The sequence below is a fragment of the Zonotrichia albicollis genome, chromosome 1, assembly GCF_047830755.1.
Source record: "Zonotrichia albicollis isolate bZonAlb1 chromosome 1, bZonAlb1.hap1, whole genome shotgun sequence".
NCBI lineage: Eukaryota > Metazoa > Chordata > Aves > Passeriformes > Passerellidae > Zonotrichia > Zonotrichia albicollis.
The window spans coordinates 78,321,305-78,348,757 of NC_133819.1; the positions used below are offsets into that span (position 1 = coordinate 78,321,305).

At 34.7% G+C, this 27,453-nt stretch overlaps 1 protein-coding gene across 8 annotated transcripts in view; it reads left to right on the forward strand.

The window, feature by feature from the left end:
• Positions 1-27,453, forward strand: part of CDH18 (cadherin 18) — a 491,833-nt gene that overhangs the window by 179,492 nt on the left and 284,888 nt on the right. For all 8 annotated transcript variants that reach the window (XM_074545340.1, XM_074545332.1, XM_074545380.1 and 5 more), the window contains one exon: positions 18,405-18,490. The gene's annotated coding sequence lies outside the window, so the exon portion shown is untranslated. The remainder of the gene's footprint in view (positions 1-18,404; positions 18,491-27,453) is intronic.

Genomic DNA, 27,453 nt, shown 5'->3' on the forward strand with positions numbered 1-27,453 from the left:
GTTCTGTTTGTTTCAATGAATTGATTAATCGGTCTAGTGAGGTAAACATCTATCTTTCAGAAGAGCTGTAAACTCAAAGGAAAAGAAAACAAGTCAGTATTTCACCTTTGGTCTAATGACAAGAAGTTGGAGACAGTTTGGAGAAATTTCCTTTTACAAGAAGAGACCAAGAAGAAGCAAATGCAGAGCTGCCTTATTTTTCCAGAGTAGGACTGCTGCCATCACACAGAAATGCAATCTATGTTCTTACTGTTTTCTGAAACAAGCTCATTACTCAGTGGTTTTGAAGAGTAATTTTCATTATTTGTTATAAATTTTTTATTTATATAAACTCTTTTATGTAAGAAACCAGTACATTTTTAATTGCATGTAGTTTTTAATATATTTTGCTAGGATGTTCCCACAGTCTGCAAATGATATTGACAATTAATTGGAATTTATTTGATTGCTATAAATTTATATATTTGATCTCAAAAGTAGTATTTATTAATTCAGAAATAAATTTAAAAAGCATGTTGTTTTAAAGTTTCTAATATGTGTTAGAAATGTATTTTTACATTTATACATGTTATACTCTGGTATGCTGTTCAAGATATTTCTTCCTATATTTCTATTTTATTTCAGTCAGCCAATTCTTTAATTTCAGTTTTATTATTGTAAGCTTGTGATGTTAATTATCTTCTCTGAATAAATTAGCATATTATCAGATATTATTGGCATATCTTTGTTTATTAATTTTTAATTAAAAGCTCAACTTCCAACTCCATTATTTAGATTTTGCCCAGTTTTCTGCAAGGATGGGTCAAATATATAAAAAACTTTTTTATTGCCAGAAAAAAAATGATATATATTAATTATTGAAGAATTCAGACCATGTATACCTGCAGTCAGTTAAAAGTGTGCACTTAATATTGGCTTAAATAGGAAAATAATTTATAAACTCTTCAAGTGAAAAAAATCATTTCAGTTACTAATTTATATATTTTTATTACCTTGTACATTTAATTGTAAAATGAGAATGCTGATCCAGTAAATTAATCTTAGATTATTTGAAATTACTTATTTTGCCTTAAGTGTTTATGACAGAATAAAATTCAGCTACAGTTGGTGGTGGGAAAAATTACAATTCTTCATAAGTCATCTCTTTAAAATTTATGAGTTCTTAAGTAGAAAAGTGGAGGTTTTTTCTTTTAAACTTTTGTGATTTATTAGATTTTCTTTGAGCTGCACTGAGATCTGTAGTTGTTTTTTTTTTAGGTTTTACTCTGTTACTTAAGACACATTGTATTGATTTTTTTATGTTACTCCTATGCCATTTCATTAAAAAGATACTGAATGATTAAAATTCAAGTGAGAAATTATTAAGCTTATTTTTTTAAAAATAATGTCAGAGTTCTGGGAAAAATTTTGGATTACCTATTGCATTCACCCCATATAAATTCTACAGTTATGGCCATATGGTCATACGGATGCAATTGTAGGCTTTGAATTTTCATTCTGTTTTCAAGTGTGCTAAAATTGTACTGACACCCATATAGCTTATTTAAGCAAAAGGCATGCACATATGGCAAGCATAGTGCGAAGAACAATTTTGTAACTGTTTCTCATGCACAGTGCTGTGCTGGGCTCATTCAATCAACACCATCTCGGCAGCATGGCAGAACAGGATCTGCATAGCGATTATACTCCATCAGTGTGCACTGTCCTGCAGTTGGCGATGACTATTTTACAACTTCTGTAGAAACTGAATTCTTCATCCACACTTCCACTGCAGGCTTTGCTTGCTCCTGGCCTGTTTTCCTTCCGTAATGCGGCTTAGCAAGGCTGCCTGCTTCTGCTTGCCAGTCCCTGCTGAATTGATTTGCCAGTACGTAGTGAAGGTCAAAGTAAGGAAGTGTCGAGGGTCATTAGGTTTGTACATGGTTTGTGGGGAAACTCATTAATGGGTGGAATGTGGGAGTAGTTTTGCTGTTCCCTTGAGGGGAGGACAGACAGGACAGGACCTGAGCATCACACTTTGTATTTGTAGCAGCTAATCAACCGGTCACTGTAGTTTGTCTAACTACCCTTTCAGTGCACAAATAGCTGCAGGCACAGCATATGCAATCTTTTGCTCAGAAGGGATGTAGTAGGGATTTTAGGGAGCTGATGGCATTGTCATAAAAATAAGAACAAATACAAATCTGAAGCAAAAATAATTTAGATGTTTAGATGTGTAACAACTTGTTCATGCTGTGTTTTTAGTGATGACTGCTAATGTACAGGTATCAAAAAGCTCCTCTGCTTTCACTGGATGCACCATGTAATTTTCAAAGAAAACAGACTTACAGAATTGGCATGCTATAGCAAATTTTGATTTCTATCTTAAATAATGGGCAGGTGACCTAAATTTTTTTTCTGAAAGATCTTTTAAGTATGCATTCAGAGTTTTAGAATGAGATATGTTTTGTAAAAAACCCAAAAATGTAGATAACACCATATAATTCTAAGGAGAGAAAAATTGAAGAAAGGGGAATCACTACCTAGTGAAAACCTTTATAAATATGTGTCATTCAGAGGCAGGGAAAGATATGTGATATTAGGAGAGGAATTTGTCTGTGTATGGTTTGCCTTCTGAGACTGAATTCAGCTGCAGTAAAACATTTTTGAGAGAATATGCCTTGACTATTCAGTTCTGGAACCTTTCCACCTGTTGTGAGGCAATACAGAATATCAGAACTGTAGGGGTAACATTGTTCTGAAATTCCTGGGAGGCAGAGCTAGAACTTCATCTTCACAAGTTAAAAAGGTGTTCAGGGTCCAGTATGAGGATGTTTAGAACGTTTACCTAAAACCCATTTTTGCTGGAGAGGCTGGCTATAGCCTTTATATTTGATGGGAAGATGTAAACAGTTTTTCTGACCTGTTAGAGATATCTGATCCCTCTGCTGACCATAAAGGGGGGGTCTAAATGACTAGCTGCTTAGGCATTTTAAAGATCTAAATTTTGTCAGATTAATCCATCTTCAATCTATTCAGCTACTTCAGGGAGACTGAAAGAGGGTGTGTAAACATACCCTTTATCAGATTCTATTTTCCAAACTTTTTGAATGTGCTAGTAATTATAAGAATGTTATGAGTAAATAAATGCAGGTACTTAGTAAGGTTATATTTAAGAAACGCCTTACTAAGATGAACGCAGTACAAAATGTAGGAGCTATAATGGCAAGAAAATGAATCGGATAAGATTCAAATTCACTCTAATTTTTTTTTTTTGTTAAGATTTGTACAGATATTTTCTATTCTTTCAGTGCTAGTGAGAATTTTGAGACTTTGACTCTAATAAATCTTTATGGTGCTGAGTTATGTGAAGTCACAGGGGATACTGTAATTTAGGCTGGAAGTTCTACACCCTTAGTAAAACCAGAATGAATTTAGACTTTGATCTTGCTTTTGTTTTTAACAGATGAACAATATTTTTTGAGTTCTCACGTACTTTTTTTTTGCATTCTCCTTTGATAGTTCTTACACTCTCTTTTGTTAGTTTTCAGTGTCATGGGGTAAGAGAATAACTTATGTTACAAGTTTTCATATGGTGTTCACTATCTTGACAGTCCTTAAGATGAAAAGCATCCCCTTCACCATGCAGATGAAAGTTATCCTGTATTGCTGTTTTTCTCAATAAGTTCTTACTTCATTATAAAAAATAAAACAGCAAAACAGTAGCAAGTTCTTGGCCTATAATTTTTGTATTCTTCCATAGAAAATTAAGAAGTTTTCAGGAAGAATATTGTGCTTAATAATTATCCTAACCTTTATTCTTACTTGCTAGTGTTATTCCAGAAGCACAAGAGTAGAAATATGAGAGATATCCTAAATAGCAATTCTTACAATAATTCAGACTGCTAATTAAAAAAAAAAAAAAAAGGTAACTAAATCTGTTCTCCCTCTACAGTCATCATACCTGCAGAATTGTTTGGAATCATTATGCTTGGAATTTGTAAGATCTTATTTCAGAGAAGATAAAACCAGCATCCAGAGTGCATAAGGATATAAGGGAGACTTCACAAAAATGGCCTTTGGGAGGTACAAATAGCAAATAAATTTGGAACTAGATAGAAAAGATGTAATATTCATTTAAATGTCTGTTTGAAGGCATCATTTTTTAAGTGGGAGAGTTCAATGCAGCAGGTGGTGGTGATGAATTTTTTTGCCATGCTTTTTCCCAAGCTTAAATGATTTTTATTTTACATAAGATTTTTAGAGAAAATAAATGCCAGACCCATGCTACCTACAGAAATGAAAGGATGCTAAAAACATAACTGTTTCATTCAAAATTATCAGCATGCTATTTATGTAGTGTGGGAGTATATGCTTTAAAATGTGTGTGGATGAAAACAGAAAACAGTTTGTTTGGATTATTCATGTTTGTATTGTGATTTCAAGAGAGGAAATAGTAAAATGAGAAAAGTTTCTTCTGTCAGAAAACAGTCACTGGTGCTATTCTGTGCCCCTCTTGTACTCATATCTTTTACAAATCAGACTTAGTACCCTGGCTGAGGTAGTAATTCATTGTTCTACTGCTATATTGAATATCCCTGACAAGGGGGTCAAAAACTCTGCTCACAACTGAATAATATAATGGGTAACTGCAGTTGTTGCAAAACTTAATAATACATAATACTACATAATCAAAAATACTACATGAATACTGAAGGTTTGGTGGTTTATTTCTTCCTTACATTGCGCAGTTCTCACATTTTTGCAAAATATGAGTAAAATTCACAGTAATTGAAAAGTGTCAGTAGCTTGCTGGGTACAGAAAAAGTTCTTTATGCTTTGAAGTTCCCTGAGTGCTGGTGCAGCACTTTGAAAAATTCCTTAATGACTGAGTAGTAGTTCTTGAACTAGTGATTTGGGAGTCCCCTGCAAGCGCACTAATGATTCAGACAGCAGCATTAAATCACTTGCTTTAGTTTAAGTACTTCTTGAATGTATATAAAGTCTCACTTTAGTGGGAATTGAACTAACTACCTGCAGTCTGAAAAGCAATAAGTTGTGCACTTAAGCAAAGGTGAATTACTAATAAGAGAGTTTTTTCAGTATGTGTTTTTTGAAAGCTCTTAGCTGTTTGGGTAGAAGGATTGTACAGCAGTTGTCGAAGCTTCACATGTTGGACTCTACCAGCCCTTGGAGAGATCTTTTTAACAATTTTCAGGAAAAAAGATGACAGAGAAATACCATGATAAAGGCTTTTGGAAGACACAAGAGGAAACTCTTCAATAGTATTTCACAGAACATTAAATTTCTCTAATCTCTTCAGCAGCTGTACTGCTTTTTTAAATTTTTTTTATTTTGTTTTTTTGCTCTGACAGTGACTTGAGAATAAAATTAAGATGGTGGTACTGGTAGAGTCTACCTTCTGCCTAGGTTGATTTCCTGCATTCCTGTTTTACTTAAATAATATTAAAAGGTGTCTGCATACTTTTGTGAATTTATCACCCATGGGTTACGCTTCTGAGTAACCATTTGATAAATGGTTTATCTGTTTTAGATTTCATTATTCTCAGTGCAGACCTAAATCAGAAGATCAGCCAAAAATACCAGCAACAGTTCATAAATGAGCTAGGATCTCCTGAGCAAACTCAAACACATAAAGGAAGCATACAGAAGGTAGCATCAGGGACAGATGATCTGGGAGGAGTATAGAGGCAACATTTGAGCAGAAATGCAGTTACGAGGGACCAAGCCTGGATTGAACAGAATCTGGTCAGGGATATCAAAAGAAAATGAGAAGGATTGCAATGTGTACATAGGTGACAAAATGAAGAATAGGGAATATGTGGGCTCAGTGCTGAATGAACCTGCTGACTCAAGACACGGAAAAGGCTGAGGTTCTGAATTCCTCTTAGTTTTAACTGGAAAAATCATTCTTCAGAAATCTTAATTACTGAAGTCAGGGAAAACCCTGGTGCAAGGAAAATGTACTCATAGAAGACAATCAGGTCAGGGAACAATTAAGCAAATGGACATACACAAATCCATGGGCTGTGATGGGAGGTAATGTTTGACCAAACTGATAAACTTACATCAGAAAATGACAGTCTCAGTAGATGAGTGTAGAGCACTGGGCAGTCATTAAGGCTACCTAGGTGTCAACAAGGATTTTTACGCTCTTCCCTGTAAGATCCTCATAGAGAAGCTGACAAAGAATGGATTGGATGAACAGACATTGAGATGGACTGTAAACTGGCTGAAGGCCCAGACTGTGGTGGCCAGGGGTAGTAAGTCTAGCTGCAGGTCAGTAGCTGGCAGTGGACCCCAGAGGTCAACACAGGGTTCAGATGTTCTTGCAATCTTCATTAAAGATCTGGATGATGGGGCAAAGTGTAACCTCAGCTGGTTTGTTGATGTCACAACACAGGGAGCAGTGGATGACCAGAGCCAGTGATGACTTCCAGAGGAACCTGGAGAAATGGCCTGACAGGAACCTCATTAAGTTCAACAAGGGAAAATGTGAGGTCATGCAAAGGAGGATCAATAAACCAAGGCAGTGTAGTGAGGAAGACCATGTGAGGGGACTGATTAGCTGAAAGGCAGCTTGGAAGGAACTACAGGTGGATATAAAGTGAAACACGAAGGCCAAAGGTGCCCTGGGCTCCTTTAGGAGTGTTGTTACAGATAAATGGTGTAACCTGCCCAGCAGAGCTGGACAATCCAAATAAACACATCAATAAAAAGAACTGTGTACAAATAGATATAAAGCAGTGCAAAGACATCAGATGAAAGGATTCAGAGCTAACAGATAAAACCTATCTCAGAGAAAGGAACACACAGAAGATTCCAATGGTCACAGAAGCATAGAATAATGAAATGTTTCATTAGGAGTAAATACAAAACTGTCTTAAATATACAAATAAGAATTTTTTCTCTGAAAAATATTTAAATATGTTTGAGAGTTTTTCTTTTTTCTTTTTTTTTTTAATTTACATTGATGTAAGTAACTTTGTTTTAATGGTTTACTTGTATAGACATACCTTTTTCTATTGGTATAAACCTAGCAGCCTCCTAAACATTAAATCTTTCTTGTATTTCTGACTATTCTAAAATGTCCATAGTGGTATTGAGAGTGCTCTCTTGACAATCAATGTAAATTTTTTTTTGAGAAGAACTCAGGACAAAGTCTGATTTTGTGCGTATAGAAACTTATGTGTACTGTCTCAAACTAAAAAGAGAAAAGATAGGCTAGAACATGCAGAGCCTTGGTATCTTTCATTTCCTTGGTCACCTGAAGAAATAACAATGTTCAATAATATTAGCAGAAAATGGAGAAATCTTTCTTCTCATGGGTGCTTTCTTCAATGAGAAAGTTCCAGGTTTATTGAAGGATGCATTTGTAAACTTTAGAAATCAGAAACCATCCAAGACCATTCAGATTTTTCTGAACAGCGTACGTCTCATTTGCTGTAGAGGAGAGAAAATTCCAAGTAAAATAAGTGAAGCAAGTGAGTTTCTACTTTCTTAGAGGAAATTTTGTCTTTCACCTGATTTTTTTTCTCAAATAGGACAAGAGCACTTCCCAATATAGGTGGGATTGTATGCTTATTATATAATACAAGAATCTCACTGCTTCTGGTTCTATTTCTCACATTTTTAGGCATTATGTGATGTCTCTAATGGAACTATGTCTTGCCTCAGGCTTGCAGTTCTTTTCTTCTTTGAATATGTCAGATTGAAGGAAAACATTACTTTTAATCAATTTTCAGATTTGACTTAATAAACATTTAAGCCTTGAGTACAGTCTTCTTATCTGCCACAATAAGCAATCATCTTTTGTTTGTTACATTTCTGATTGTGGTATGCTGAAATCCCAAGGATAGTTTTTTCGTATCATCCTATGCAAGCCCCAGCAAGAGTCTGAGCACCTCATGAGCCAAAAAAAGGGAATGCAAGACAAGGGAAAAAGAAATTTCTATTCACATTTGATAGGTTAGAAAACTGAAGCAAAATCTACCAAAACTACTCATGATCATACAGCAGTAAATTTTTAATCAGGTTACTCATCCATGAGTTTTCTCACCTCAAAATTTTGTTTCAGCTGACAGAGAAGTCTAGATTTTTTTTCTTTACAGTTTTAATTTTTGCTTTGCTGTATTTTTGAAATTTAAAAAACCTGCCTGAGGAAAACAAAATATTTTTTTAATATTTTCCTAGTACAAGGACTGCTGTATTTGAATCTTTTTGCTTTTGCTCCTAAGACAGGCACAGGCTGCTATGCTCTCCTGATATGCAGACAACCACAGTCAGCACCATACACTAAATAAAGTCTTCAGCTGTTTCAAGTTCAAAGTTCAAAGCTGTTTCCTTTCCTTCAAGTCACAGATTGTTTTCAGCCTAGACTAATTTTGTGGGAAATCAAAAATTGTTTTTTAACCTCACTGAACAGACCAAGACCCAATTACACTTTATGAAGATGAAATGTATGTCAGTGTGTAATTTAAAATATGCTGTGAGACCTCCTGTGAGCTCAGAAATTATCTTCTAAGTCATGGCTTAAAAAAAAGTGTTTACTTCCTTTATCTTGGGTTGTTTCTTTCTATGCAATGAACACTATCAGACTTCAAGCAATGTGAAGGAAAGAAGAGCTTTTGCCTCTATATATCCAAGGGAAATTATATGCTATAACTCTTGATTTTTTGACAGGAATATAAGCCCATACCAGTTTTTGCTTTCATTACCATTATCTGAAGAAAATTTATGCTGCTGATATGATGAACTTAAAGCTGTTCCTCTGCCTTCTATTTTGTTGCATTTCTGCATAATACAATTATATTCCACTTTCTTGTGTGTTTGCATTTTAGTAAGTCTGGTTTTCTGTTCAAGCTAGATATTTAGTTGTATCCTTTTGGTACTGTAAATTAAAATGTCACTGCAGACAGAAGTCTCAGACTGAACTGGGAGTAAGCAAATCTTGAATTTTAACAACAGAGTATATTTGTACATTTGAGAAACTATATGTAAGCTTCACAGAATTTGATCCAATTTTGTTTTGGATATGTTCTGTTTGGATAATGTTCTGATAATAGCAGTATTGAATGTTTTTACTTCTGATTTTGTTATTAAGGACTTAATGTATGTAAAAATGATGGTGGTTATCTGTACATATGTGAGTGAAATTAGATTTAAAATAGTAAAATCTGTTTTCTTTTTTCTCTTTTCCATCTCATTAGGAGAAGAAATATTTTTTAAAATGAATTGAGATCACTAGTTGAGTTGTACTGAATGTTTGAGAACACTTTCCATTTACAATGAGCTGGAAACAAAATTACTCGAAATCACTTGGGGTTTTGTACATTGAAAGGTTAATTGGTAAGACACAGCTATGATCTATTTCAGCCAGAGATTTAGATAACTAATTTAGTATGGCTTCCTTGTAAATTAGATGTAAAGCTTTAGTAAGTGAAGGGTCACTTTTTCCAATGGAATTCTAATGTGATCTCTAAATGCTGTTTTTCAGTTTATATATATGAGTAAGTACTAGTGAAAATGACCTTGTTCTAGTAAATTTTGTCATCATTACAGACACCTGAACCCTGGTGCCTGTGCCCACATTATGCTTCTAGTTTTTTACTTCCAGGGCATGTTTGCATAGACCATGAGGAATTGTTTTTGATTATATGGACTTCAATGGTTAATTGCTTTTCTAAGCAATATGTTTAAGTGAAAATGGGGTATTTCATTCAGGTCTTGAAATCATATCAAATTATATGAACAAAGCATAATACAGATGTATTTAAATCTGTAGGTGGCATTTTACATTCAATGTTGAGTATTAATGTGTAAAGAGCAAAATGCTACTAAGCACTAGAAGTTTAAGAAGATGTTTGCTTAGAAAGAAAAACATTGCAACAGTCATGTTTAATTTCTATCTTCATAGAATAATAGAATCATTAGGAGAATCAAATGCACCTCTGAGTATCGTATCTACATATTCCTGAGTATCATACCTACACATCTCTTAAATATCTCCAGGGATGGTGACTCAACAATTCATTTGCATTTGCTCCCTTCACCCTTCAATTCCTGTCTCCTTTGCACACCTCTGAATATAAATTTGAGCTTGTGCATGGGAACAAAATAGAAAAATCAATGCTGCTGTCCTCTTCACAGTGGTGGCAGAGACAGAATTCCAGCTGGAATCTGTTCTCCTTTCACTTAATACTTGTATTCCTCTTTTGTCTAGGAAGACTTTCTGATGCTACACTGGTTCCAAATAATTGAGATCATATATTAATATAATATGAAGAGAAATAATTATATCAAAAATTGGAAAAAAACCAAGGCCATGTTCTTGACAAGAAAAGATCTGGGTTCTAAAAATTTAACTGAAAATAACACCTTAGTATTGTAGCACTTCTCTAATTTTTGTGAATCAACATGTACATAACGCTGTAGAGCCTTAAACTCAATACAATAAAATTAATATTTTTATGAATCTCATTTCTACTCAAAATGCTTTTATTTTATTGGTCCACTTGACTTCCACACAGCTTTTCTCTTGAACTGCTCTATACACGATTTTCAAGAACGTCTTGCGCTCACATTTCCATTTCAGTGATACAGTTGCATTTATATCCACCAACATTTTGTCCCTGATCTCATATAGTTAAATTTAATTGGTGTAGCGGTAGAGTTAGTTTCCATATTTTTTGAGTATTTCTATGGATCTTTAGAGAAGCAGACATATGAGAAAAAAATTTTAAGAATGCCTTTTCAGAAGTGAATACAAAGATTAGATATCATAAAACAAGAGTACTCCTTTGCTTCATTTGTTCTTCTTAATGATGAAAAGTCTGCTAAATGTTCAATGATTCACAAGAAGTTCTAAGTAAAATTCTGTATGCCTCATTCCTTTTCAGTAAAGAAATAAAATTAATGTCAGTATTCCATTGTAGAGGCTTCCATGCCCACACAGATGTTAATGACTTATGCATATCATATGATAGGTAGGATTTTCCCTATTAAATGCATGTCCTTAATTATAAAATCTAAATAATATGTTATTAATAGAAAGAAAATTCATATTTGTAACATAAATATGATATTGTGAATTATATAATAATTATAATATTTATTTATAATTTCAATTTAATAAAATTTTCTAAAATAAGAGAGAAATTTTAAAAATACATCATAGGTTATTTCATTTGCAGCAAGAGAGGAACTTTTATCAGGAAAAATAAGTATAAAATAACTTTATCTTTTATAGTTAGTAATGCTCTGTGGACTAGCATTGTAAGAACTAATTGTAAATGTGTTCTTAGATCAAAAGAGGGGATTAGTTCATTGTATTCAGCATTGGTGCAGCCTCCCCTTGAGTAATGTGGGCAGTTCTGGGCCCCACAATTTAGGAAATTTTTGAAGGGCCTTGAATGTATTCAGAAGAATGCAAAAAAGCTGGTGAAAGGGATGGAAGAAAGGAACTGCAGAGGACTTTGGACTTGTCCAGTTTGGAGAAAAGAAGGCTGAGTGGCTCTTTTCAGCTTCCTGAGGTGGGAAACAGAAGAGGGAAGTGCTGATCTCTTCTGGGACTCATGGGAAGATCAGGGTAGGTTTGCTCTGAACATTGGGAAACATTTCTTTACTTTGGTGGTGGTCAACCAAAAGAACAGGCTTCCTAGAAAAGTGGTTGATAACCCAAGACTGTCAGTGTTGAAGAAATGTTTGGGCAATGCCCTTGTTAATATGCTTTAACATTTGGCCAGCTATGAGGTGGTCAGGTGGTTGGACTTGATCATTGCTGGTCCCTTCCAACTGAAATACTCTACTGGGGTTTTTTGTGGTTTTTTTTCCTAAATCTGTGTTCATTAGCTCTTTTATTGTCAAGCAGATTAGTAAAATAAAGTCAATTATATCAATAAAGTCAAAATAAAATCTGACAAGTTTTTATCTTAATTATGTTTAGATGTTTCATTATAGTGGGAATTAAACTGAACATACCCACTGAAAAGTGGCAAGCAAAGTTCAGAACTCATTACTGTTCAGGATCTCAGGTATCTGCCACCTGATTGTGAATTTGAGTGTAAAAAAGTGCTCATTAGGTTGGCTGAAAATATGCATCTAGAGTGCAAATTGAAATATTCTTGAAGTCCTTCTAACAGCATCAAGTTACTCTTTGCTATAAGTGGAAACAAATGGAAAGAATCAGTTGCACCTCCCTGAACTCTGGAAAATGAAGGATTTTAAGTTGCTTCACACTCATTTTTGTCTAATTCAGCTCTGCGTTTAGTGAAAAGCAAATTATAAGGGAAAATAAGAGAAGGAAAATTATGCTGATAGCAGTAAAAATATAGGTATGAAGAACCTTGATCCTCATTTTCACAGGGAACATTTTCATACGAACTTTGCTCTCTCTGCCATTAATAAAAGAATTTAAGAGTTCAACTAGAAATCTTTCTATTTAACAGACGTAAAGGAAAAATAATGTCAGAAACTAAGAAAAACCCCATATACATAGTCAACCATTGTATATTTTACATCACTTCAGCTTAAAATCCTTTACAGATCTGTGAGGGTACTGTTTTGAACATAGGCTATAGTTCAGGAGATTATCCTGTAAATGCATTTAGATTGATAAAGTGTGTAAACTATCTCTACCTGTAATTGTCTTGGTAAGCACAAGTTACTGATCAAGAGTTATTTGAAGGGATTTTCATTCTTTTTTAAAATTATTTTGCCTTTAATGATATCAAACTGTTTTGGTTTTAAGATATTTGCCCTTTTTTGGTTAGTTTAGTTTTGTTTTGTTATATAGACATCTAGGTGATGTCAATGCCACCATGTAAACATATTTCTTCTGTGTTGGTGCTTAAGGTCTTCTTCTCTTTCCTTTGCCAGGTGATAATAAACCAAATATTTGGCAGCAAAATTATTTAGCTTCTTGCCCTGAGAAAGTGAATTTACTTGTGGTTTTAGTTGCACCTTGAATTGTTTGAAAAAAGTAATCAATTATTGATTTTAGTTTATAGGTAAGCAATAGCTGAAGACTTTAGTTATTTTCTCTGTTATTTCCAAGTTTGCTTTTTTCTGTAGGTAAAGATATGCCAAGATATTTATGACTTTTGATTTCTTTAGGAGCATCAAGAGAAAACTGTGACTTTAAAACTGTCTTTTCTACTTTTTGTTAGCTTGGGGATATCCTTTTCATCTGTGTATTGCAACATTCACAGTGGTTAAACGAACTGAGCTTTACTGAAAGGGTGGATGACACTACTAGCTAGTAAAATCTCACCATCCGGATAATAAAAAAAATAGTAAATTGTACTCCCATAGTCTGATTAACATTGTTACCTCCTGGCTGTTTTGTTTGGAAGGGGTTTTTTTTTTTGCTTGGTAGACACAAATTCATTGTGAGTTTAATCAGTCTGTGTATACTCATAGTGTTTTTTCTAACTGAGAAGCCATAACTTGACATTTCACATGATTCAAGACATTGGAGAATTTGTAAAAGAAAGTATTTCATTTTTCTTTTTTACTGAAACCAATAAATTATATTTTCCAAGGACATAGAGCCACAATGATGCTTGAAATTATGTTTCTGTACTTCATAACATAACTGACCCAGTTCTGTATTTTTGTTGGTTTTTTTCTTTTTTTTTTTTCTTCTCTTTTTTATCATTTCAATTAGTATGGGTATTTGGCAGAAATTTCCCTTAGGGGAAATCCAGATGTCACTAAAATTCAAATTTTCTAAATGTTATGTACAAATTGATCAGTAATTCTTTATTTTAACCTTGCACACAATTGCGCACTACAGCAATAAAATGACTGGAGAAAGGAAACCAAAAGGTTTTGTAAGGGTAAAACCTTTCTGACAATAAATATGGATCTTCAAATGTCAAGAGGGACTAGATTAAATCCATGGGTTTCTTTCAATCTAATGTCATTAGGAAAAATTACTTTATATTTTTCTTTAAATGTTTGGCTAATACAGATGCATGTAGTACTGAAGTTGTATCTCTCAAAGCGGATAGAAAATATCAGCGTTTAAAATTTTGATCAAATGCAGTGATTTGACACTGGCCAAATGCCAGGCACCCGCGAAAGCCAGTCACTCACCCTCCCCTGCCACAGCTGGACAGAGGAGAAAAAAAAATTCATGAAGGGTTCATGAGTTGAGATAAGGACTAGGAGCAAACACTTCAAGGGTAAAACAGTGTAATAGTTGCCTCCTCAAGCCAGGCCTCATCAACTCTTGGAGGTCTATAACACACCCAAGATAGCTCAGCTACCCTTGGAGGCATAAAAATCAGCAGGATGGCTTCTGTTGCAGTGTTGGAAACAAAAGGGTTTAATAAAAGGCAAAGTAACAAACAGAGAAAAACTGAGCCAGGTGCAAGAGGTTCTTGTTCCTGGTAAAACACCTCACAAAAGCGATTAGTTTATTTTTTCTCTTATTTTTCTAGTAAATTGCCTAGGCGAGACTTTTTGGCTCCTGTCCAATTAGCTATCCTTAAGTTTAAGGTGAAGTCCCCCAGGCCCTATGGGTTGTCTTTTCACCTAATTGAGGAGGGAAACTTCTGGACTTCTTTCCTTTTTGAGGTGACAAAGGAGAGTTTTGTCACTCCGTCAGCAGAGGGAACATTTCCTATAAAACAGGCTTAACTTAAAGGTACAAAGTGAATTTATTACTAACAGAATCAGAGGATGATAATGAGAAGTATAATGAGCCCTTAAAACCCATGTTTTTTCCCCAAACCTTCCCTCCTTCCCACCAGGGCGACAGGGAGACAGGATGTGGGAGTTTTGATCAGTTCATCGCCTGAGTTTTTCTTTCACTGCCCAGGAAGAGGAGTCCTCCTTCCCCTGTGAGACCGTGGTGTCCCTCCCATGAGAGATAGCTCCTCTTCTCCCACATGGTTCCAATCTCATGAGCAGCAGTCCTGCCAAAACTGCTGTAACATGAGTCTCTCCCACAGGCACAGAGTCCTCCCAAAACTGCTGTTGTGTGTGTCACTCTTCCACAGGGTGCAGTCCTCCAAGGACAGGTTGCTCCAGCCTGGAAGCAGGGCCCCTCTCTCCATTGGGTCTCCCATTGGATCACAGCCTCCTCCAGACACCCACCCACTCCAGCATGGGCACCTCCCCCATGGGCTGTGGGTGGATCTCTGCATCCCCCGTGGATCCCCATGGGCTGTGGGTGGATCTCTGCTTCCCCCGTGGATCCCCACGGGCTGTGGGTGGATCTCTGCATCCCCCGTGGATCCCCACGGGCTGTGGGTGGATCTCTGCATTCCCCATGGATCCCCACGGGCTGCAGGGGCACAGCTGCTTCACCATGGTCTCACCACAGCCTGCAGAGGAACCTCAGCTCTGGCACATGGAACACCTTCACCCTCTCGTTCTTCACTGACCTTGGTGTCTCCATGTGGTTTCCCTCACATGTTCTCACCTTCTCCTCCTCTTCTCTGACTAGTAGAACAAAAACTGTGTGCACTTTGCTTTGATTTTCTTCCTAAATATGTAATCACAGAGGTATTACAAACATCAAATCTCAGCAAACACTATAAAACATATACATCTGATTAAAATACTTCAACTACTGTAACAATACAAAGATAGGATTTTTATGAGACTAGAAACTGCTTTTAAATATGTGCTTTTGTTCCATGAAACAACTCTTTTGAATCCTTTTAGTATTTAAAAAATGAAGATGTAAGCATGAAGAGATCTTCTTTGTTGACATTTTTCACCTAAATATTGATTAAAGCAATATTCAAGCAATATTCATCCTTCAAGCAAGCGTTATTTTTCCCACTGTCCCTCCATTATCTTGTTTTCAATGTATCATGGAAATGTTCTAGCACTCAGATGAAATAAGCCTTTGACTGAAGAGACGTCAGTTAATCTTGAAACTTGCAAGACTCAAAAATTGTTATCAAAGAAGGAATAAGAAAAAATGTATGAGACTCCACTGTATTACCATTGAAAAAGTAATACAAAACCCTCAAGTCATGGCCACTATAAAAACAGTTATAAATCAAGATTTGCTTTAATGGTAGCAGTGTGATTACTTAATTTTGCAAACTATAAGTACATAGTTCCTAGCTCTTAAAGAATCTTGAATTATAGCATAACATACACTATTTCTAGTATTGTGAATGTTGGATGCCTTGTTTTACCTTCTGTATCATGCATTGGCTTTCATGTATTCAAATGAATGTGTGATACGTTTTATTCTTGAGAAACACTGAAGTAAAAGACTTTGAAGCAGCTATTGACAGAAAATTGTTTCCTGACTTCTTTCTGCCCTACTACATTGCTGGCTTGGGGGTACAAATTAAAGCCTTATTAACCCTTTTCAGTTGTTTTTCATTTCTGTCTTGGCTTTTTTTTTATCTATTATTACTTTCATTTAAATACTTTCTTCATTAGTTTCTTCCACGTATACCACAATCAACCTCCAAAACTGAGTTCACTTAGATTTGTTATATACACATTCCCTTCAAGCAAGCTGTCTTCTGTGTTGTTTTTATTTAACATAACTTGTTTATATTAGTACAGATAAATGAAATAATTTGAAGAAAGGAGTAACTCAGGATGATCAAGATAAGCGGAGTATTTTAATGTGAAACTGAGAAGTTCAATACAAATTAAGCTAAAAATGCAAATGGAAATTTTATTTTATTAATGTCTGTTGTTTCCTTTTAAGTTAGTAATAAAGCTATCACAGAATCACAGACTGGTTTCTTCTTAATGAAATATTTATTTTGTAATGGTATTGATGTTTTTTCTTAGGACTGTGATAACCCATGATTTCTATTTCTAACTTAATCAAAAAGACTTAAAACTGGTAATTTTTTTCTGAGAATACTTAAAACATTCTAACAATGATAATGACTTCAGTAGTTTGATTTCTCCTGATAGTGTCTGCTGCTTCTTTGCTGCTTATATACTCTATGTGCATTTCTAAAAATGTGTAATGAGTATTAGGATGCACCTAGTGTCTATGGTTCCTGAATTTTACATGGCTATTGAAATAAAGTGAAAACATAACAACCCTGCTTGTTGAGTTTTTTATAATTCTCCTCAGTAAATCAAAAATTATAATGGTGTGCAGGAGTGGGAAGTGTGACGGTTAAATAGCTGCACTTGCTATGTTTTGCATAGAATCATAGAATGTTAAAGGGTTGGGAGGCACCTTAAAGATCATCAAGTCCCTACAACTCCCACTACACCAGGCTGTTCCAGTTCTTGTCCAACCTGACTTTAAATGTTGCCAGTGTTGGGATATCCACAACCTCTCTGGGCAACATGTTCCAGTGTCTCACCAGCCTCACAGTAAAAAATTTCTTCCTAATATCTAATCTAAATTTCACCTCTTTCAGTTTGTACCCATTACCCCTTATCCCATCAATACAGTTCCTGATGAAGAGTCCCTCTCCAGCTCCACTTTAAGGAAAGATATTGGAATGTTGCTGTAAGGTTTTCAAGTAATTTTCTGTTCTTCAGGCTGAACAGCCCCAGCTTTCTCATCCTAGCTTCATAGAGGAGGTTCTCCAGTCCTCTTGGTGGCCCTCTAGACTAGATCCAACAGTTGCATGTCCTTCCTAATTTGGGAACACCAGAACTGTACAGAGGGTGTCCCAAGAGCAGAGTAGGGGGTGAGAATCGCCTACTTCGGTCTACTGGCAACACTCCCTTTGATGCAGTCAAAGGTTCCATTGGATTTGTGGGCTGTAAGTGCAAATCTGACTGCCACTTTTTCTCAGAAATAATGGATAATGGCTTAACAGCTTTGTCTGTCAGCTCCGTCAGGACCTGCAAATTAATCTCATTGGGTCCCATGGACCTGTGAACATTGAGGTTCCTTGGTCTTGAACCTGATCTTCTTCTACAGTGGGCTTAATGTTTTCATTCTCCCAGTCAGTCCCTGCATTTACCTTTCTTGACGTGGGTGGATTGGCAAGAGCGCTTGCAGTTGAAGACACATAAAGAACATATCTTTATGATATTGTTCTTTCTCTAGAATCTAAATGAGTATATTTTTTTTAGACACTTGTATGTTTGTGGTAAACGATGTCGACACATTTTATTTTAGGAATTTGTGAAATCATAGTTACATACACATCTGCTGAAAATCTGCTAAGGATTGCCTGATAGGAATATTTTTATATAGTGGCCTATTTATGAGCTTCCTTGCTGATTGCATTTTAAAAGAATGTCTCCCTGCACAGATGACATTCAGTTTTCTAATTTGCTTTTAAAAAGGTAATCCTTTTTAGAGATTTATTTGCTTAAGATAATGAGGTAGGATTACAGCTGAATTAACTGCAATGCTATTAAGTGTTGTTTGTTGGTTTTTTTTTCTTTGGGTCTAGCCTTATGCTTTCAGTTTGAAAGTAAGCTGAGATTTATTTTTCTAGGCTACAAAACAAATTCAAGACCAGAAGACAGAAAGGCAGCTGAAGTAGTAATTCTCCTGAAGAATTAAGACACCGGTGTCTTTGAGGTATGTTTGTTTTGGAAATGCTGTTAATTATTTATTAATCTTGACACTATGTATAAGAGTAATGGTGAATGCTTTTTAACATTAGTGACTATTTCACATCTTCCAATGTAATTCATTTGAAAGAGAACTCCAAAATATATACACCTATATATATATATATATATATATATATATATATATATATAGGTGTTTTTTAATAAGTATCGGAAATTAGCTGTAAATGTGCTTCTGTTATATCTAACAATATCTTTCTGTCTAGAAAATTAGACATACCTACCTGCAAAGTTAAAAATCTAGAAGCTTTCTATGTTCTTTCTGACTTAACAATTGCTGCTTTCTTTATGTGCCGTAGGTACTGAGAAAAATTTCCAAATAAGAATGTCAAAAATTTTATATGCAATACATATTACTATGATTTAAATAGCTACAATAAACGTTTCTATCAGATGTCAAAGAGAATGTATAGAAAGAAATTATGAGTAACTCTATAAGGAAGACAATAGAAAGTCATCAGTAAGTAGACAGATTAATGGAAGATAAACCGAAGAAATTCATCACTGCCTTTTCACAAGTTTAAAAATAGCCTATTTAACACTGTTTTTCAGTTGCAAAATGTTTGAACTCAGTAAATTGGATTCCAGTTTTGTAAATGTACCAGCAAAGCTTGTGGGGAACTAAGGAAATGGAGCTGATGCTAATTTCATTTTAGGTCTAGTATTCACTTAGCATGTTCAGGAGCTTAAACAGAGAAAATTGCAGTCTTCATACATTCAAAAAGCACTAGGGCCTGGATAACATTATTTTTATTACATTTGGGAAATATTCTTTTGTAGTTTATTTTTCTTGGAATGCCTTCCATCCCTAGTTTTCTCTTTCATTCAATATATTGCATTTCAAAGAATTATTTATTTTTGTCCTAGAGAGGTATTTTCTCATAACAGTAAAACCACAATTCCTCTATCTTTTTTTTACTTCAATCCTCACCTGAAGCTTCTTCTTTTTGCAGGATATATATTTCGCCAGCATATACTCTCGTCTCTTCTACATTCCCACCAGATTTGTGTTATTTTGTTCACATTCAACCTGTTAGAAGGAGCATGTAGAAGTTTGACTAGTGAGACAAACATCTCATGGCTGTTAAGTTCTGCAAGCCTATAGTGTGATGCACAAATTTTGTCCAAAAACAATTTTCGATTAAAGAAAACCCAAAAAAACCCAAAAAATACAAACACAACTCAGTTTCCTCTTCCCTCAAAGAGAATATTTATTTCAGCTCCCTTTAAAGCCACACAACCACTCAAGACTGTTGACCTCCAGGATTATTTTCTTTTTCTTTGCTTTAGATGTTTGGATGTTCAATAACAGGTTTGAAGCCTTTGGAATTGAGAAGTTGAGTTCTGTACACTATCTTTGTGTTAACATCATTCACAGTGAATAGATTCAGATTTTTTGCCTCCTAGCATTTGTAACCACAAGTACGTCTCTTTTATTGTCAGTTTTTTTCCTGGAGAAACAATATTTGAAGTACAGTAATATACAGGAAAAAGAGGGAAATCAGCAAATATTCACATATTTTACCCTACTATTCTTTTATCTCTCAGCATACCTAAATTTTGTATTGGAGAAAGGAATTTAAAACTGTTATGGAAAATTTGATGAGACTCTACACACGTGCAAGTGACATCTGGGAAAAGTGTTTTTTATTAAATTAAAAATCTCCTTGGCCTTTTCTTGACTCCCATTGAGATACATACTTGTTCCTCAGGGCACAATTTGTCTCGCAGATTGTCTTTGATTTGTAGTCTAAGGATAGGAGTTCATCATGTTAAATACTTGTAGCTTTCAGAAGCATGATAAGACAATATTTTTTTATTGAGTCGTGAGGAAAAATGTGTAAAAAAAGATAGATCTCACTTCACTAGATCTGTCTGAAGCAAGATACCAAGTAAAATATTTATTAATTTTTAATCAGTCTGCTTTAACTTTGGATCTATTTGTGATATTTATGTTTTTGCCTAGCCTGATCCCTGAGTGTTCCCATGCATAAAGTGTTTGTTATTATATGTTTTTTAAGCCTTTAGAAAATCTTCACTTTCCCTCAGTTATAAAGAAATAACTGTAAAACAGCAGACAAAAAATAGTACAATATGAGGGAAAACAAAAGAAGTATATCATGTTTGCCCTTTCTCATTCCATCTGCCAGATTATTTAATCTTACTCAGTGTAGTATTTCTGTCATTTTAGATATTATGTGATAGACAGGTTACCATCTGATTTCAAATGGATTTTGAGTGAATTATTTAATCTGCAGTTCAACATTTCTGACTCTTTATAGAAGTGTAAACATTGTCCTTGGTGGCAGAGAAGTCTCTGACTTTTCCATGTGAGAGTCTTTCTGGGTATAATATTCAGAATAAGGGAAAGGTAGTTTGAGTAGCAAACAATTCTTGTACGTGTGTGTGTGTGTGTGTGTGTGTATATATATGTATGTATATATATGTATGTATATATATATGTGTATATATATGTGTGTATATGCATATGCATATGTATATATATAAAATCTTTCTCTGAGACACCATGTTAGAGTTTTAAAAATGAGTTTATGGCTACCTGAAGATATACTTTCAAATCTTCTCCTGGTGATACAGGCCTTGAGCAAGCAGTGTAAGGAACTGCTAACAAAGTTCATACTGGAGCTTTTGAAATAACTGATTTAATAAATGATCTGAATAATGATCATTAATGATCTGAGTAAATAGAAACTTGCAAATGCCACAGAGGCTCTCTACCAGATGACTCACATTTCTGTTTGTAGCTTATACATTTCAATTATATTGCTCCATGCCTAATGGCCCAACTTAGATTTGTCTTTTCCAAACTGAGATATCTAATTTTAGTTCTCTGATTTAGAATGAAGTTACCTGATCTTCTCATTGCTCTTATGCATATTTAGCCTTTTTATATGGTTATAAACATATGTACAATTTTGCTAAAGTACTGAATGCCTACTACATTCTTTTGGTATATTTACCTTTCAAAATTACTTCATGAAAGTAGTTTATACATGGAGCAGCCTATATTTTCATGTCTGTTTAAAAGCCTGACTTGATAAATGCAAATGAAAGTTTCAGAGCTACCTTGTGACAGATGTGTAATTATGATGGGGCTAAAGTAAGGTGTTTGCCTTACTTTTCAAGATAGAAATGAAGAAATTAATTGCCTAGAGTAATGTACTTTGCGTCAACCTTGGATTTTAGCCTACTGCAAGACTGATTGGTATATTACTTCCCGGAAAATTCATACATATTGCAAAATGTCTTGAGTCTTTTTTGAAATGGAGTTGAAAAATATTTCAAATCAAGAAGTTTACTGAAGTGTACAAAAAACTGCCAACCTCAATTTTGACTATATGAGCTTTTCAAGGTTTTCCACTTTGAAAGTAATTTAAAAACTGAAATTACGTTGCAAAAAAATTTCTGTCTGTCTTCAAAATAATTTCTGACTTCAAAATCAGTATAAATTTATCCATATTATTCTCAGGTTTAAAAGGATTTGATTTCATTTGGGATAATAATGTAAAAGGCAGCAAAATTATTAAAAAAAATTTCACACTGTATGTCTTGAGAAAAGAAAATATTTTGAGACCATTTCATATTTCTTACGTGTGTCAGAACATATTATTAATTTGGTTGTGTAACAACCACAATATGCAAATGTTCTTGAAAAAGTATTAAAATAGTAGATATTCATCCATCTCATCCAAATTTGAGAGAAGGATTTCAAGGCAAATTTCTAAACACTTGATCACAACTTGGTGAAAAGTCAGTCATTGCTATGACTAGTCTGAACAAGAAGCTGGATTATTTGGAACCTGTCTGCAGTTTTCTTTTGTGCAACTGTTCTTGTTTCAAAGTAGAAAAGCTAGGTATTTTGTGAAACCAGTCACAGCTCAAAGTAGCCTTTGTGCTCCCTTTTGGAGTTATAAAGAACATCATTATACACTCATCAGATAGCTTCCCTCTGTAAATGGAGTGGCAGGTGCTTCCACTCTAGGACTAAAGCAGCAGAAGTGCAGGTGAGGATTGCACGTGAAATGTAGCAGCAGGAGGAATCAGGAAGAAGGGGAAGAATTAATTATACTATTTTTTCAGCTGATGTAAGTAGCATAGGATTCCAACCTGAAATGGCCAGGATGCCAACCTGCCTGTGTGGAAGAGGTGCATCTTCAAGCAGAGGCAGAGGGGTGCAGCTCCACGACACTGGGGCTGCAGTAGCTGCCAGGGGCAGCCGGTGGTGATCCAGGCTCCATCCTGCCCTTGGCAATGGAGCACTGCTTTGGCTGGGTTCTGCTACAGAAGCTGTACCCCTGGCAGCATCCTGAGAGTGAAAGGCAGGCTTGTTCCTCACCTGCAAAGTGTGCACTGGTGTGATCTTATCAGAGGGGTCAGTTTGTATGCAGGAGTTTGATTCTAATTGGCTACCACTGGCACGTGCTGATCTGCAGTCTGTGCTTTCACAGTCTTTGGTTTAAAAAATTTATTTAAAATCTATTTTTAGTAATTAAATTTATTTAAAAATTATTTAAACAAATCCAAATGACACAGACATTCAGATTTCTATTACAAGTTTTTCCTTGACCTATGTAATTCAAAGTGTTTATTGGTTTTCAGCTGCTCCAAGGAAATTGCAGGAAATGAAAAAAACTGCGGATATGTTTTTTTTTCTTTCAGAAAATATATGGGAGTTGCGTAGCAAATACGACTAACAGCACTTGAATTCTAGTATATACAAATCCACAAACATCCATTTTTACCCAATATTTTATTATTTCTGTGTTCTAGTTTTATGGATTTGCTAGCAATATGATTTTTTTTCCAACAAATAATTGCTTGTAGTTTTTGATGCTTGCTTCTTACAGTTAAGGTTGGGATTTCTTACACTGCTTTCTTATGAAACAGCTAAATAGTGTGGTATAACTGTTTCAAAATATGAAATTATTTTGAAAAGAATGTCTCTTCTGATGGAAAGAATAGTTTGTCCTTCTCTTACTGTGAAGTGAGTTTAATTCTAAAAGACATTCATGTTCAAACAAAACAGTGTTTAAATTAAGTTGTAAGGTTGTCTGAAAAGAAATATGGACTAGCTTTATTTTTTCCTAGTACTCTAAAATCACAGTGTCCAGATTTGGCTTATGCTCTGGGGAATTTCTTCTATTTATTTTTAATGGATCGGTTTTTGAATGCTGAAGCTGATCAGTCCCTGCTCTAGAGATAATATCCCAGTCATCTATAGATAGCACACAATTAACTTGAGGTAAAAGAGGGAAAACCAGAAAGGAAATATCTACTAGACACAGAGCATCTCTCTATGTTCTGCATTCTGTGTCAGTTTTAATGGGTCTGTAATTAGGTCACAGGACTGATTGATATCAGCACTTAGCTTCCTAGGTGACATCACCCTCAGCTTCATTACTTAACAGAGATTAAGATGTTGACACATAGAAAATTCTGCTTCCTGGACTGGGAAAAGTAAGTAATTAAACAAGCTGTAGACTTGACACTGTCTGAATTATTTACCAATATACTCACATAAATATATCTCCAACCGGAGACTAATAGGAAGGAAGAACACGGAGCACATGAGGAAACAGACATGCTTGCAGTCCATGTGTCTAATTTAAAGAAACTGTTTTAGAACTAGTCTGGAACAGGACCTGTTGTGAGTAAAATGATGGTGCATTTAAAATTTTGAGGCAGAAAAAGTAAATCTAAATACTGACAAGATACTTTGAGATTAAACAAGAAAAGAGACGCTGTAATGCATGGTCAAATGGGCAGAGATCTTGGCATGATCCAAAGAGCATGTGATTCAAAGAGATCAATGGAAAGAAATAATGAGATTAGTTCCTTATATATCTATATATAGAAAGCTCATAAATCCAGCAAAGGACACAGCTTAGAATGGTCTTTTATTTAAAAAAAATTTCTGTGATTTAAACTGAACATACAAGGCTGCCTCTGTGAAACACGGCAAAACACAGCAAGAACCTTTTACTCATCCCTATAAAATCTATTATGATTGAGGTACTGTATGTTGCAGCTGAAAGAGATTGATGCAATCATTAGTGATTTTTATTATTTTGTTGCTAGGGAGGCTCTTCCTTTTTTTTTTTTTATTTCCTTTTAATTTTTGGAGACAGTGTTTACTCAAAATTGATTTAAATTTATAGGATGAATTTTTTAAAACATGACTTTTGAGATTTTAGGAATTTTGTTGTTAAGAATGAAAAAAACAGGGAAGTATATTTTTCTTAGTATTATGTCTTAAGATATATGTGTGCTTGAGAGAGACTGCTGACTGATATAAGATTACCTTTATTCTTGAGAGGGCTACAAGGAGTAAGGTTGGACAAGTCTGTAAGAACTCAGACCTGATCTTAGCAGCTGGCTGCAGCATGAAAATAAATACCTGGGTGTGAGAATAGAATAAAGATTTGTAAAATTTTTTGGTAAGTGATATTTATGAATGAGATTAATCTCAGGGATTTCTATTACAATTGTGAGTAAGAACATAGTTCATGTGTGCCACGTATAAAAATTTGCTTATCCTTTTGATATCCTGCAAGAGTCCTCAAACAGACATATATCTGCAAGAAGTAAAAATTGAGACACGCATATATATATATATATATATATATATATATATATATATATATATATATTTGCTTTCAAATAAATGAGGAAACATTGTGTAAATAACATTATGATGCTGTTCCATACATACAGGTTTTCATCTCCTATTTGCCATTTGTAAGTCCTGAGTATCATAAAATGCACTGACAAATTAACGCCTGTATAAGCTTTGAAGTTGTTTCTGTTGAGAGGTCTTAGTGTCATGTTTGATGACACATAGAAAATAGTAGGGATACCCTATGAAATTCTGCTACAGTATTGCTTCTGACAAGAAGAAAATCAAATACGCTGATTTAGAAGCACTAAGAATAGGCTTAATCCAAGTCTGAAAGCTCTAATCCAAAATTATACAAAAGCTGTAATGAACAAGATGAATGGCTTACTGGCACCTGATCTGACAGGGGAAGAAGCAGAAATTAGATACAATGCACGTCTCAAAGTTATGTTTTTGGGGTTTTTTTTAAATACCTGCATCCATTTGATTTTTAAGGCTAGAATCATTGCAAAATATTTTTTCCAAAGTGCCCCCTTTGGTGCTCAACTCTAAAGACTGAATTCTTTGTTAGTTTGTGGCTCAGTAATAAATCTGAATGTATCCAAATCTCATGAATTACCATTCATCAAGTAGAGGGAGAAAAAGCAGAAATTAATTTAGGTAAACACCCATGCTTCAAAAAAGTCTCTTCTAAAATTACTTGTGCTTCTTTGCAACATATGCCTCCAGAAACAAGCTCTAATTTAAAAAAGAAAAGTAGTGGATACTAACAACCCTTCCCAGGTCATCTTAATAGTCATTAGCCAGGGGTTTTTATCTTATTTTCTTCCAGAGTTAAAATTGTGAGCAGAAATTGACCAGTGAGTGAAAACACAGCTGCTGTCCAAAATTTCCAGCCATACAGTAGTTTGAATGGATAAAAGAGAGATAATCTTGATACTTCATGCAGTCTAATGAGATGAATATCAATATTTGGAAATTTCTATTTTATGCTGTGAAGACATATTCACACGAAGAGCTAGATACATCTATGTCATCATTAGTTCTGTTCCTGTGGCTTTCAGAAGTATGTAGGATCGCCTTAACAAAAATAACAAAAAAACCCAACCAACTAACTGACCAAAAAAAAATCCAAAAAAAGCCTAAGAACAAAACCACCTTACCACCTTCAAAAACAAAACAAAACATATGAAAAAAGAAATTTCAATTTTTTTCCTCAGATTTTAAAACATGTGGATGGGAGTTTTCTCACTCTCATTTCTCACCTTTCTCCACTCCTGAAGCACACGTCAGTGAGGAGAAAAATCATTGGTCTTTCACAATTATCTGTAAATATCTGCTGGTTGGCTCCCACAAGTTTTACTTGTCTGTTTAAAACCTTTTATTCAGGGCAATTTGTAGCAACATTTCAGAAATAAATTAAGTAGTCAGTTACTTTTAGTATTGCTCTAGTCTCATGTAGGTGGGTCTTTGTATACGCTTGTTATTTTTTAACCCACTTTCTATAGCAGTACCTAAAGTTTTCTTAAAGGGATCCCAATGTCTTTTCGTTACTGACTTTGGCTGGTGTCAGTACAGCTCTGCAAACAGCAAGTCCCAGGACAGAGTTTTATTTTCTTAGAAATCCTTGGTTTTTCTAGACTATCCTTTACTGGCAGACTGCTGCTGTGCAATGGTTGAGACTATTTCTTCATGCTGATTTTGTTTACTTTTTTTTTCTTTTTTTTTTTTTTTGGTAATTTTTTTTGTCTTGAGATAATTATGTGACTCCTCAGGACTTATTTCTATTGAACCTTCTGCTATGGGTTAATCCATTTCTCCTTGATGCAATGAAGAATTTTAAGTTGAAAAAATTACATGCCAAACTTTTCACTGAATATTTTAGTAATTTTTCTAATTTAATTAAATCAGTGATCTATTTATGAACAGTTTGGTTTACATTTTGTGCACATAATTGCAGTAAGAACCTTTTAATTTTTATTGGTACCAAACTTTTTTCAGAATATACGGAAGATTTTAGTTCTTCATGATTTAGATCCCAAAATTCCTCAAGGTAGCTGAATTAAAAGGCTTTGTGCATCTCTGAAATGTGCTATATTACACTACTGAAATAGTTATTGATACCTGGAAAATAGAAGAGAACTGCATAGATTTTAGTCCCTCTTAGCCCCACTGAATTCAACTGGACCTCATGTTTCAATATACAGAAATAAGTGGATACACAAAAGTAACTTTTTCTAAAACAGGCTTATACATCATCCAAATTTGAAAAA